The sequence below is a fragment of the Protopterus annectens genome, chromosome 10.part0 (assembly GCF_019279795.1).
Source record: "Protopterus annectens isolate FY-2018-M chromosome 10.part0, PAN1.0, whole genome shotgun sequence".
NCBI lineage: Eukaryota > Metazoa > Chordata > Ceratodontiformes > Protopteridae > Protopterus > Protopterus annectens.
Window position 1 is genome coordinate 975,086,028 of NC_056744.1, and position 15,958 is coordinate 975,101,985.

Consider the following 15,958-nt stretch of genomic DNA (forward strand, 5'->3'; position numbering starts at 1 on the left):
CTGCAGTAATACCCTAAAATTGGTCTGTAGTCTCTCTAAATTCTCTAATGACAGGTTCAGTGACCTACTATGCAAAACAAACTGGTTTCCTCTAAAGGTATTGCCACTAGTACACTACTTCAATAACTGCTTCCTAAAACTTCTAAATACCCTTGCTCCATTTCGAACAAAAAGAATCAAAAACAATCCCATCTTGGCTAACTAAGGAATCCAAAAGCCTAGTAAAAAATAAGGGATGCAGCCTGGGCTATGTGGAAACGAAGTAACAAAGAACAAGTTCTAACTACTTTTAAGCAATTACGAAACCAAGCTAAAAAGCTAGTCACCAAAGACAAGCAGCTGTACTGTAGTCAGCTGCAGCAGAAGTACAAAAGTAAGCCAAAAATTTCTGGGCCACTATCACAACTCTAGTCCACCCTGTAGCAAAAAAAAGAATTCAAGGCTGCACCAAATTCCACCCCCCCAAAAAAAATTGCCAGCAAGTTTAACATCCACTTCATAAAATCAATAGCTGATCTTGTCACTAAAACATCCAATACTTACCACTCTTCCCCTTCATCTAACCCATATACTCCCCTTTCGCCTGATCCAGATCCTTCTTACCCCCGTAGCACAAATCAAGCTTCTGCGAACCATCCCACTTTCACTCTTTCATCATTACCTTTAAGCCTCAGAAAAAGATTAATGCACAAACTCAAACCCCGCTCTACCTCTGCTGACAACCTCCCCACCTGCAAACTGAAAAATAGCTGCTGACTTCAACACATACCCAGTCAGCATCCTGATCAATTGATCCCTATCTGAGTCCACAGTACCTAGTATCTGGAGAAAGAGCTACATTATGCCCATTCACAAAAGAGGCAACTCCACTGAACTTACAAACTGTCGACCCGTAGGCATCATACGTCTCAACTGTACAGATTTTTTCAGACTGTCCAAATTTTTGCCTCATGTTTTGGTCCATTTTTCATAAAATTGTGGTTTTCTGGCAAGTTACTGGCGAATCATTAAAGACTGAATTTAGAAAATAATGACAGACATTTGAGTTCCAGACATTATACCCATCAGAAATGTAATGCTAACGCAAAACCTGCTGTTCTGTCAACCTTATAAGTTTCTAAGAGCAGTATTTAAAAAGTGCCCCTACTTTTTGGCCTTTGTCCCACTTTTATTTATGGCTTTGTCTAGATTTCTCGATCTAAGAGGTACGATAGCCATACTTTCCCCATCTCGAAGATTATGGAAACATGTATCCATCTTCAACTCATGAATTACTTACAACTTAACAACCTCCTTACAAACACACAATGCAGTTTTCATCCTGGACACAGCACAACTACAGCCCTCCTTTCCTTCACTGACACTGTAAACAAAGCTAGAGACTATGGTTGCTATATATTTGCACTATTTCTTGACCTTTCAAAGGCTTTCGATACTGTGACTTACTCTTTACTATCGAACAAGCTCTCTAACCTAGGAATTACCCACCCAACACTAAACTGGTTTCACAGTTACGTATACAATTGAAAACAATTGGTTAAATGGTCAAATGTTACCTCCCCTTTTCTAACAAATCCCACTGGTGTCCCACAGGGTTGTTCTATCTTAGGACCCCTACTTTTTTAACATTTTTACCAATATCCTATGTAAAGCATCTACTAGTGGAAGACTGCCAGTATGCTGATGATTCCACAATAATCTGTAACTCTTGCACACTACCCCAACTTCTCTCTGACACACAACAAAGTTTCTCTGCTGTTAAATCTTGGCTTACCAATGGACAGCTATTATTCAATCCAAAAAAAGTAAACTGCTTCTCTTTCAACCAAAGAACTGTATAACCATTCTAAACAACTTCAAAATTCTGTCTGCTGATAACTCCACCATTGAAATTGTCCACCAGACCAAGTTACTGGGTGTAGTCAGAGATGATCGCCTTTGGTTTGATGTTTATATCCAACAAAATATAAAGAAAACCCACAAAAAACTCTGTACACTTTATAGAAACAAACACTCACTAACCTCTTCTTCTAAAAATCACCCTTGCCAAAACTTTCCTATTACCTTGCCTGCTTTATAGCGCGCCAGTACTAACCAATTTACAGAGCTCCTCTAGCTCTAAAATGGCTAGAGTTCCCCAGCTATCTACTTTATACCCAACTTTTAACACTCCACAAAGTAGTCAACAATACCCAAGCCTACCCAGCACTAAACAACATAATTACCCCATACATACCAAGGAGAACACTTAGGTTTGCAGATAAAGACCTTCTGTCTATATACAAACCCTCTAAGAGAGCTGGACAAAGTCTGTACTCCCACTATGTTGTAAAAGCATGGAACTCTCTTCCACTTACTGTGAGAAATATACTACTAACCTTTCTGCCTTTAAATGAGTACTGATACAACACACACCCAATTACTGGATGTGCCACTGCTCTGATCCAGGCTAATTTCTTCAGTAGATCTTAAAATTCTGCAACTTTCATCTACTCTCTACCCATTTCTTCTTGCATGTCTTTATCAATTACTTTAATACTTACTGTGATGCCCCACCACTGGCCCAGAAGTCAAGGAGCCTCAATCCTCACCACTAGCATCAGTGGGGGACCTACATTGGGAGGATGACAAGTACACAAACACAGTAAAGTGCAATTTCCCATAAGAGCACACAGAGACCACAGTCAGTCTGGAGCTGCTTTCTCCCTCTTTTTCCAGATCCCCAGTAAGACTCCCCACTGGCACAGCTATAGAGTTGACATCTCAGCTGAATGACCAAGCCAAGACCTCCAGCACTCTTTTGCCCCTGCTCATGTAGCTGACACACACACACACTTTGAAGTTTGATTTATACATGCACACATACCTGGGAAAGGCTGGCACAGATTTACTACCTATGCTGCCTTCTGACCAGATTGTAAGGTAGTTTTGCCTGCCACCAGTCACACCTTATCAGCTACTTTAAGGCCCTTAACAGAGGGTATCCAATCTTACTGTGTAATGTTACTATTAATCCAAATGGTAGTTTGAACAAGGGTAAGGTTATTAGGAGTGGCCTACACATTGTCACTAAATAAATATGTAAGTACTCTCACAACTTAAATATTTATCACAAATATCAGCCACAGTGATAGGTTTAAATATATTTAATAATACATAATAAAAGAACATGAAATACTCAGTAAATAATCACAGTAACTTCAGAGTTCAAAATCTTAGAAAATATTTAAAACAACATTGCAGGACAGTCTTAAATAAAGAAAGAAAAATATCTAAATTAAGCTCAGCTGTATTCCTGACTATTTCTAAAAGAAACTACTGTACCCTAGGTAACTTACTTACAAAGCAAGGCAAGGCAGATGTGGTGAGTGGGTCTTCCAGATAATGCTGTCAGGTCAAAGAAAAAAAACACAAAATGCGCATTATCTGTCTCAGAGAGTTCTTAAATTAATATTTCAAATATTACTGCCAGGGTAGCTGGCAGCATGACATCACTTCTTGTCACCTGACTATCAGTTCCCAGACTCACAACCATTGATTTTAGCATCTACCTGCGAAAACACATAAACAATGGCCCTTCTTAGATCTTTTGGCAAATGGTAGAGGCCCTTAACAAAGGGTGTCCAATCCTACTGAGTAATGTTGCTGTTAATCCAAATGGTAGTTTGACCAAGAGCAAGGCTATTAGGAGTGGCTCACAGTGTCAACAAATAAATATGCAAGTACTCTCAGAACTTAAATATGTCTCACAAATATCAGCCACAATGAAAGGTTTAAATATATTTAATAATAAATAATAAAAAAACAAGAAAATACTCAGTAAATAATCACAGTAACTTCAGAGTTCAAAATCACAGGAAATATTTAAAACAACATTGCAAGATAGTCTCAAATACATAAAGAAAATATCTAAGCTATACTTCACTATATTCCTAACTGTATCTAAGAGAAATTACTGTACCTAGTTAACTTACTTTCAGAACTAGGCAAGACAGATATGGTAAGTGGATGTTCTTGTCAGGTCAAAGACAAAATACAAAATGCACAGTCTCTCTCTCAGAGAGTTCTTAAATTAATATTTCAAATATTACTGCAGGGGTAGCTGGCAGCATGACATCACTTGTCATCTGAATATCAGTTTCCAGGCTCACAACCATTGATTTTAGCATCTATCTGCAGAAACAAATAAACAAGGGCCCTTCTTAGATCTTTTGGCAAATGGTGGAAGTTATAAAATAATTTACATTCCTCCACATTTAAAGACAATACAAAATATTCTAGTTTTAGACATTGTGTCTGTTACTGCACTGAAACTGAGAGATAACATCTTTCTTTTATGGTCCAGCTATAAAGTAACTTAACCTCAACCATTCTTCTGAGGTTTTGCAGGTTAATCTCCTGTGCTTCAGTCTCCCCTGTTAAAATACATACATCTAAACAGTTACAATAGTGCATATACATTTCTGCTTAGTACTTTACAAAATACCTCTTCATCACACGTCTGTACAAAATGATATAGGCATATGAATCATGTTGATATTCACAAATGACACACAGCCACTTACATAATTCCAGATATCTGGGCTGGCATTATCTCCTTCTGTCATACTTATATATAAATCATATTAATATTTCACAAATGACACATAATTATTTACAAAATTCCTGATAGCTTGGCTGGCAGTATCTCCTTGTTGCTGCACTTACCATCTACCTCATATCAATGTACCTATTCACCTGTAACTCAGACAGTTTGTCTCTACTTGTATTAAGTATAATTCTTCCATATCTGTACGTAGCTTTAATTTTTCAACTTTTTGTAATCTGTATAAAGATTGCAACTATCTGTATAAAGTTTGTACTTTATATTTTGTGTATAAAGATTGTAGTTATCTGTTATAACTGGAGCTTTTCTCCCCAGGCCTCTGCTAAAAACAGGTTCTTTCTGACCCAGTCGGACATTCCCAGTAAATAAATGTCAAATAAATAAATAAATAATATAATAAATTGATGAGAATTTAAGAGACCCTCTTACAATGCCAATTAGTTCTAGGTGCCAGAGCTAATTAGAAGATTTTATGAGGTGTGTTAGCAAATGGCGTATGACATATGTCACTAAATTTGGATCATGCATTTAGGACTCATTGTATTTGTTAACACTACTGCAGAGTTTTCACTGGCAAGATGATGCGTTCTGGTCCACTCTAGATATGAATAAATTATATACTAACATTAAACATTAATATGGCATTGAGGCTTTGGTCTACTTTTTGAAGTTATAATAGTGAATAATTACATTATAGCATTAGTGTGGTGTTGCTTATCACTTTAAAAATGTGTTTTTGATAGTTATTTTTAACACATTAATGGTACTGAAATAGGAGATGCTTTTACCTGTTCTGTGCCACGTTGGTGATTCTTCTGTTTGAGACTGAATATCAACTTGCTTTTTTGTAATGATGTGTTTAAACTGTTTTGCTACACTAACAGCTTGCATTTGTATGTCGGAGTGAATCACGTGAATTTCATTTATTTGCTGAAGGTGTTGCTGTAAGTAAATTTAGTTTTATTTTTTTGATCTTTTAACAACTTTTTGGTAATTTCCTTAAAAGTTAAACAGAATCACAAAGTTGTCACTGCATTATATAAAAAAATTGATAACCATTAGCTTTTTAAGTGATCTAAGCTGTCACCTCTTACATTTACTTGTCCCTCTCCGTAATGGCAAGTTTCTTTAAGCACTATATATGTAGTCAGTAGGAAAGTTTGAATACTGTTATGTGCTTATAAGAAGAGGTTGTGTTGTACAAAACATGGAGAGATCTTACTGGCATGCAAGTAGCCATAACTGAAAACAGCTATTAGCAAATTATAGATATTTGTGGATCTACTAAATGCAGAGATACAGCTCGTTTTTCTTTGGGTTTGAAGAAAAGACAAGCCTGTTTTCTTAGAGAATGTAGCTCACAGTTTGATAAAATGTTGAATATATATATTTTTAAAAATATTGGCATGTCTTGAAGGAAGATTCAGAACTACAAACATGCCTTAAGCCCTAAAATATTTTTTTCCGGAAGAAGGAATCTGAATGACTTATTAGTACATATCCACCTTATCAGGCTCATCAGTAGTCCTTATCATGTGTCTGAAGTGTACATTGGGAAGACTCAGAAATATTCTTTCCTTTTGTGCTAATTTGCTAACACAGGTTAATCAATGACGAGACAGCAAGATTCCTTGATTCAGAGACAAGATAAAGCTGCATACAGAAAACACCTCGTTAACAGCTAATTACTGTGTCTTTAAATAAAACACCTGATTTTACTAGTGTTCTCCCTGCCAGCCCATGCATCATAGTAGCATAAGAATTCCGCAACGCACACACACACACACACACACACACACACACACACACACACGCAAATAAGTCCCTCCACACACACTCACATTCAGAGAAATACCCACTGTCACTTCCACATGCAAGTTTCAGCATAAATACACATACACACAAGAGATGGCTTCTGTGTATTTACCTTTTGCAGGTTGAACAGTCACACATGCACACAAACACTCATGTAGCCAAGCAGCCACAGTCATTCCCCTATAGACACACTAAGCATATGTCCACACACATATATGCAAAAGACAAAGATAAACATCACATTTCTGTGATACTAAGCTTTAGTGACAGTAAGAATGATGATTATTCTGAGAAGGTTGTATGGGTGCACATTGTCCTTTTGGCAGTGTTCACGTTTTCCTCCAAGAGAAGAAATTAACTTGGTAGATTGACTGACTGAATCACTTTACCTTAATTTGCTGCCATTGCCAATTCGGGAGGAGAGCACATGCCTGCTTTGCCTCAGCTGCTCTGTTTGGACTGCTGCATTCGCAAGTGTCTTCAACTCTTAAGTTCACTCTCTATATTATAGTCAGCTCCCAGCAGAAAACAGTAGTGGGAGAGCCATTTCTGAATTGTTCAGGCTTACTATAATGTGGACATTTTTGGAGTTAAGCCTTTCTGAATCCCAGGGATTATGCCTGCCAGACATCAAACACAGGGATAAAATGTAGTAATATATAGAAAAGAAGTACGTGCAGAATAATTTTAATCTGTCAAAAAATGAATTAATCCATGAGATAATGTCCAAGGGAAAATAATTAACAGTGAAAAGCTCGCATTCCAAGATGGTCGCCGGATAGACTGCTCTCTATTCACTGTGCTCCTCACTGATATGTAATTACCGCCTATTTTTATCAACCTTTGAGTGAAATTTCTCCACAGTTTTTTTTACAGAAAGTTTTTTTGATTATATTCCTTCACTTTGGTATTACTCATCTTTCGTAAAAGGTGAATTTTTGGATTATTTTACCTCAGAATAATCTTTGGCTTCAACAGTCTTTGGGCACGTGCACTCTACAAGCTACTTTCTGTGTCAGTTTTCCTGCTTTCACACCTCCAGTCTGGGTATGGCTGGCAACTCAGACTCCATGGATACACAGACAACCAAGGCCAAATTCTCTTCTATGCTTTCTCCAGAGAAGGACACTGGCTCCAAGAGACTTAGAACCACTAAATCATCTACTGAAACTATAAAAGTAAGTGCTAAAGATAAAAGTGACTCTAACTTTCATTTAGAAGACTTAAAAATGGCATTACAACCCATTCAGAGTGCTATACAGAATTTTTCTGATCAATTCACTGATTTTGGTAAAACTTTAAAACAGATTAATGAAAGAATGGATATACTTGAGAATAAGTATTTAGCTATAGAAATAAGAGCAGAGTCTATTGAAAGTGACTTAAAATTTAAAGATACTTTAATTGCTGATATACAAGCCAAACTTCTGGATTTAGAGGCAAGGAGTCGCAGAAATAACATAATAATCAGAGGATTGCCGGAATCTTATGAAAATCAAAATCTTGTTTCTGTGACTAAACAAATATTTGAGGCATTACTTAATTGTGAAACAAATACAAAAACTTTAACTGTAGTAAGAGCGCACAGAGCCCTGCGTGTCAGACAAGACTCTACTTCACCTCGGATTATATATACAAGATTACTGGACTTTCGAGACACCCAGCGTATTTTAGAAGCAGACAAAAGTAAAAAACATCTCATCTGGAATAAACATAAATTGACTTTTTCACAGGATTTACCAGCACTAATAAAATTAAACAGACAAAAACTATCTCCATTCTGTGCAGGCCTGATTAAGAGGGGAATCAGATTTAGGATGCGTTATCCTAATACTCTTTCTTTCAACTATAATGACAAGAGCTATGTGTTTACAGACCCGAAAGAAGCAAAAGACATTTTTTTAAAAATATTCAAGACCCTTCCTGCTAATGACACACGAAAATAAAACTCCTAACTTATGTAAGTACATTTGATGTTTTAAGTTAGTGAGCTATCTTTTAATAATATGATTTCTTGAATATTACTGAATATCTGTCATAGTTATGTCATGGAAAGAAAAACATAGATTTTTTGAGTGTGAAACATGTGTTTTAATGATTCCTGGAGTTATCGCAAACTTAAATATTAATTTCCCAGTACATCATGCCTTTACAATGTACCAGTATCAACATGGCATAGTTTATTTGAAAAAAATACTGTTTTTATCCGTCTAAGAATACATCATCAGAATGGAGGGAATAATATCTGGTCTCTCATGCTGCATAGCGTCACCAATCTTCACTGAATGCCTTGGATTTATCTTCAGAATCATTCACAAGCCTTTTCCCTTGACTTTTTCTTTCACATTGTCATAGCAGCGCTAATGAATTGCAGTTCTGTCTATTCTGCTAGAATTGCGTTGCTCGTGCTGCATACCTTATGTCTGTTGTCAGGTTTTCAAAGAGAAAATTATAAGGGTTGTAATCCGTTGCCCTTGGATGTCTGCTTGCCCAGAAGAAGATTTCCTGACTGCCTGAAGTTGCGCATCCGAAAAGCTGCTGATTTCTATCTTCGGAGACTGTATTTTGACTCTAGCAGCACTGTTTTTTCGTAAGTAAGTCATTTTCTCTCTTGCAGGTTGGGACAGTGTGCTTCGAGAGTTACGGGAAGCCTCTTTCTCATTCTATTCTGGCAATATGTACGTGCGGAGGCGTTTATGCCTATATAACTGACTTTTAAATTAAATATATTGTTGAATACAATTTTAATGCTTGTTTTAAGCTATGACTCTTTCATGTAGTTGGCGCAAAATAATTCTAGTATTTAGGAGATGGTTTATTTAAAATGTTTAATAGTTACTAAATGCTGATAATTTCAAATGACATTTACAAGATGAAATATATTGCTAATATGCTGTCGTAGGTGTATTGGATTAACTGTGAAAAATATGTAACCTTTTGCCTATATGGTTTAAGTTATATAATTTATGTTATAAATATATTCACCTGCATATTTTAGATGACTATATGGAATGTGCTTGGGTGTAGCACCATACTTAAAAGTTATGTGAAGCCCTTGGTAATCATTATAGTTTACATTAATGCATCTTCTCATATTATATATACACTCATGATAGGTATTAAAACATCAGCCTACATATCTTATCTATGTTTTGTTAAATAATATCTGACACAGGTGTTTTCAAATATATTGATTGACCTTTTACTAGACTTGTTGAGGTTCTAATTACCAATTAGACTCTAATATACTCGAGTCATACAAATTGATATTGAAACTAGTAAAGATGATTAATCAGGAATATAATGTTTATAGGAATTGATATTACAAAGTAATATAGTATATCTTTAACTGTGAAGATTTTAAATTCTTAATAACTTTAATCCTTTTTGGTTGGAGACATATTTGTATTTTACTATACTTACAGTTATGATTTAACATGTATACATTTAGTATTGTTGCATTAATTAAGTTGCTACATTTCTAACATTTAATTTCATATATTTACACTGTAGTGCAAGATCAATTACATATTTACTTTGGACATAATTATATTTCACTTTACAGGTGTTTTGTGAGTACATTTTTGAATAGGGAATTTATATGTCGGACATCTTGTGTTTGGACAGTTGTGTAAATATGTTTAGTTTTGTTAATATTGTTATAGTCCTTTTCAGGACTTTACTTAAATTTTCTTCACTTATGTATGTGATTTTGGTAACCAAGTTTTTACATTATACGTATAATTTTTTTCATCTTCCCTGGGTAGATAAGTTATGGTGGGTAGGCACTGGGGTAGGGAAGAGGGATATTTATGTGATTAGTGTTAAATCTACATTGAAATATTCATCTATAGATACTATCTGTTATGTTGAGACTAATTTTGGTTTAATTTCCTTATTTATTCTTTATTTACACACAAACAATTTATATTTCAACATCTTTTTTAACAGACTTTTAATAAATACATGACTAATTTACTAATAATTGATTCCTGGAACATAAGGGGGATCCAAAATAAAGACAAGAAATCCTTAATATATCATTTAATGTATAAATCACAAGCCAATATATGTTTTTTGCAAGAAACACACATTCCTAGGGCTGATTGGGACAAAGTAAGAAATAAAAAATGGATTAAAAAATAATAGCTTCAGGGGACACTTCTAACTCTAGGGGGTGGCTATTATAATCAAACAAAAATTTCAAGGAACTATTATTGAAGAAAAATATGATAATGAAGGTAGATGGTGCTACTTTACTTCTTCCATACACAATTTGGATAAACCTTTGCTGGTACTAAATCTTTATGGCCCTTGTAGTAATCAACATATTTTTATTTTTCAGATATATAATATCCTTTCTTCCTACAAAGATCACTTTGTTATTTTAGGAGGGGATTGGAATGCTGTAATTAACCCAGTTATAGATCGTACAAGTTGTTCATCTTCTCATAATCAACAAGCATCCTTAGATTTGGAAGACTTAATATTAGAACATAATCTTATAGACCCTTTACAATTCACTAATTACTCTAATAAAAATATTTATACCTATTATTCTAAATGCTATCATTCATGGTCCAGATTAGATTTTTTTCTTATTTCAAATTCTCTTTCACAGTCGTTAATGGATCTCACTACTGAACCTAGATTTCTCTCTGATCACTCTAGAATCTTAGTAAAATTAAATCTAAATCTTAACCCTAGTCATAAATTTAATAGGAATACCTGGACATTAAATAATAACCTGCTCTCTAACGAAGAAGTTAGTAAATTGTGTATAGATATAATTCAGGAAATGGAAAATGATTTGGATTCAACAGATATTCCTTATGATAAACAATGGGCGGCATGTAAAGCCAGGTTAAGGGGTATGTTTATTGGTAAAGCTGCATATCTTAAAAAGAAATTTAATAGTAAAGAAAGATCTTTAAAACTGAAAATTCACTCTCTTGAAAATCATTATAGATTAAATCCGGACCCCTCATATGAAAAGCAGATTATAGACTTTCAAAAGGAACTTATTTTATTACATCAAAACAACCTTTCAATATTGGAGCAAACATTATTAACCACTTACTCAGAATGGGCTCAAATTCCTTCCAAAACCTTGGCAAGAATAATTAAGAAAAATTTTGATAGATCTAAAATTTCACCTATACAATATAAAAAACAAATATATAACACAGACAAGGAAGTTTTGCATCTCTTCTTATCACTTTAAACAGAGTTATATTCCAAATCTTCTAATTCTATAGATAATAGTTATATAAATAGTTTTTTAAGTTCCATAAGATTTCCTATTTTAAATGAAAAACAGCAAAATAGTCTTTCATCTCCTCTTACTCTTTTAGAAATTACGGAATCAATTGATAGGCTAAAAATTGGCAAATCCCCAGGCCCTGATGGATTTACACCTAACTTTTTTAAATCATTTAAAACAGTAATTGCTTCTTTTCTTCTTAAAGTGTATAACTATATAAAAATAAATGACATATCTGATCTCCACTGGAATACTTCAAAAACCATACTAATTCTGAAAAATAATAAAGATAAAACGGATCCCCGCAATTATAGACCGATTTCTTTAATCAATGTAGATATCAAGATTCTGTCTTCTATTCTTGCTAATAGATTGAAAAATGTCTTATCATCAATAATTTTGCCAGATCAGACAGGTTTTATGTCCCATAGACATGTTTGAGACAACACCTTGACTTTGGAATCCATTATACATCTTACAAAACATGATAATAACCCATTATATGCATTGATCCTGGATGCTTCAAATGCATTCGATAGAGTGTGTTGGAATTTTCTCTTTCAGACTATGTCCTGTTTTAATTTCCCCTCTACATTTATAAATTTCATCAAAACTCTATACAAAGAATCCTTTACTAGATTATATATTAATGGAATCACTTCAATTCCTATAAAGATGATTAATGGTACGAGACAGGGTTGTCCTTTATCTCCCTTTCTTTTTAACCTGTATTTGGAACCTTTACTTTTGTACATATCACAAAATACATTTCACAGGATTCCTAGGATTCACAACAATAATTTATTTTTCTCCGCTTTCGCGGACGACTTAGTCATATTCTTTTAAACTCCTATCTCAGACCTTAAAAAAATAATGAATTCTATTGAGAAATTTTCACTTGCGTCAGACTATCACATTAACTCTCAAAAGACTCATATTTTCCCTTTGAATCATTTGGCTCATAAACCTTACTTATTCCCTGTTTCTCATTTTCATATTACTTACGGAGTTAAATATCTGGGTATTCATATGGAGCATAATAGTTTATCCTCATTTCAAAATAACTTCTATAAAGTATGGTCAACAATAATGCTAGACATGCGTAGATGGGAACTTCTGAATTTATCACTTCTATCAAAAGCTGCTATAATAAAAATGAATATCCTTCCTAAATTTCTTTACCAATTTAGTTCTTCAGTTCAAATAATTCCGAAATCTTTTTTTGACAAAGTTAATAAAGAATTAGCTAAATTTTTGTGGTTTCCCAAGGCAGTTAGGATTTCTTATTCTAAATTATCAACTTCTAAAGATAAGGGGGGGTTTAGGTTTGCCAAATTTTTATCTTTATTATTTAATTGTCCTGGCAAATAAACTTTTATCCATTTCTAGAATGAATAATATTCACAAAAACAATACATCCAATTGGGTTAAGATTTGGCATCAATATATCATATCCAAAAACATAAACCCTGATGCCATTCCATTAATATCTACTGATAGCATGAGCACTCTCAAAATCTCGTTTTTCTTAAAACATAAGATCAAAGCATTTCAGGAATTATTAAGACTTATCAAAATGGATAATATTTCACATATACTTCAACCAATCCACCTGAACCCAAATATTAAATTGAATAATACATCATTTAACCTTACAAATTATCCCCTGATAAAAATATTAAGATTTGGACATTTCTGAAATATAAGGACCTATCCTTGGCTGATTTACGGAAGTTGCTGAAGGTCAACTGTATATATACCACAATACTACGTCAAATAAGGGATGTGGTTATAAATTATTGTGATCTTACTAAGCCAAGAGAACAGGATCTTAATAATTTAGAAACGATAATTAAAACATTATCACTACCTGAAAAAATGTTGTCAAAATCTTATAACTTATTAACTAAATTAATACAAGATTTGTCATATCTTTTTTCGAATTTTTGGGTTAATCACAATCCTCAATTAACAGATAACCAACAACTTTTGGCCATTAGAAATACCCTGGATTACTCCCCTTTCAAGAAATTGGTGTATACCCAACTGATGATTAATAATAATGCTTACTATACTCCTTCCAAACTTAACAAGTTTGATGTGAACAAATCTCCGTTATGTCCTTGTTGCTCCTTTCCCAAAGCTGATCTTTTACATATTTTTTGGTATTGTCACTTTTTACATAAACTTTGGACTTCCTTGAAAGTAAGGTTACAGAAAATGGGGTATCATAAATCCACTTTATCATGGGAAATTGCAATCTTACATATACCAATAATTCATCTCTCTAAATTGGATACACATGTGCTCGTATTCATTTGTTCACTCATTAAACTGTACATTACCAAAAATTGGCTTGACCGCACTAAGTTAAATTGGAACGCCTTTAGAACAATGGCATACTTGTATATTTCTGCACATAAAACTATGTGGAAAAGTCCTAAGAAAAGGGTTTTAAATAATAAAGTTTTAGAGAAGGTCCTCTTCATTATTAATAATGACTAATAGTTATCAAACTTGTTGTCACAATATAATATCAGGATTTATTTACTTTTATACTTCACTTTCTCATATTGACTATAGTCTCATTTCATCCTTTTTTTTTTTTGTTTCTTGGTTATCAATTTTATATATTGTTGTATGTTGTTATGTTCTCACCTTCATGAGTTGTTATACATTATTACAAGGTGTATAAATTTAATCAACTACTATATGATGATATTCATAATGTTTTGTTGTTTTGTTTGTTATGTCATACTTTACAAATCAATAAAAAGATTTTTGAGAAAAAACAGTGAAAAGCTGCTTTCAAAGATAAAAAAATATTGTAGGATGAACTAGCATGTAAATAAAAATCAATTAAAAGCATGCCTATACCCATAAAATCAGTCAGGTTTAAATGTAAACAGCTTCACATACACTACTTTAAAGCATTGTTATGGTTAAACTGGCATTTATTTACATTCCTTGTGAAAATGAATGCTGTTGAAAAGGCAATCTAAAGCTTACGCATTTCTTGAGAAAGACAGTAAGGCACTAGCTTACTTTTTGCATGTTTGTATTCTAGTGACAGGTTTTGGGAGAAAATTAGTTTGTAGCCATACTTCTTGGCAGATTTGAAGTTTTTAACTATATGTTGACAGTTTTAACATGTAATGTGTCTGGCTTCTTAACACAGAAGGATGGAAACTGACTGCCATCCAAGTGACTGGAGTTCATTTAGCAGTTGTAGCACTGGAGGTGCCAATCAGGATGGGAGAGGAGTGAATGGACTAGGCATGCCCTACTCACCTCTTCCAGTGGAGGAGAGGGTTACAGGTGCTCATGGAGCAAATATGGAAGCAGTTTCTCTGGTAGTGACAGGAAAAACACTTTTCATGCTTTAGGGAAAGAGGCAAGTACGGTTGCTGACAGCATCTGTTATAGAAGCGAGGGATGACCAGCCCATTGTATGTCCCCTTCTGCTAATTAGCACAACATAAAGAGAAAGTTAGGGCAATAAAAGCTTAAAAAAAGTAAAGAAAAAGTAAAAAAAAAATTGAATCACCCCTAATGGCTGCCTTAATAATGGATCTTGTTGTCCAAATCTCATCCTTGGTGATGAGGGAATGGATGTGTTGGTTGGCTGTGAGAAGGCTGATGATTGGCAGGCACCTGGGGCAAAGACAGCAAAAAAAAATTGTAATGGAAATATTTCTTACAGGGTCATTAGTAGAATAGTTTGCAGGGCAGTGAGGACACTGTGCACTTTTCAGTAATTGTGGTATCTTTTTTTTGGATTCATCATCTAACTGGAATAAATGTCTTAAAGACTCTCTAAAAGGTTGGAAACATCATATTGTTTGTTAAGCCATGAAGAATACATTATTCATATATGATCTAGTCTCAGGCTTTGCTTCTATTGGCTTCAGATATAAATGTTCTTTTTCCTGAAGTTGCAGAATGGGATAATGTGATTCTATTAAATCACCAGAGTCAGATGTATTTTTCACATATATCAGTTACTTTTGCTAAATCCACAATGTTAGTGTTAGCTTGCAATAGTTTTTCAGATATTTTTTTTCAGTGGCCTACAAGAAATGGGTCAAAACTTCTCTTAATCATCTAAAGAAAGGTGAATATCAGACTGAGATTTTTTGTAGGGACCGTTTCCTGTTTTAATTTTTAGTTTAGTGTCTTTCTTCTTAGTAGCAATATGAGATAGCTTATTTTTTGTATTTCAGTCTTTTTGAAATCCATATCCAAAAAACAGCAGCTGGAGATTGCGGGTATTA

At 34.1% G+C, this 15,958-nt stretch overlaps 1 protein-coding gene across 1 annotated transcript in view; it reads left to right on the top strand.

Moving 5' to 3' along the window:
- Positions 1 to 15,958, top strand: part of ACBD6 (acyl-CoA binding domain containing 6) — a 1,359,273-nt gene that overhangs the window by 381,179 nt on the left and 962,136 nt on the right. The gene's annotated exons all lie outside the window — the stretch shown is intronic.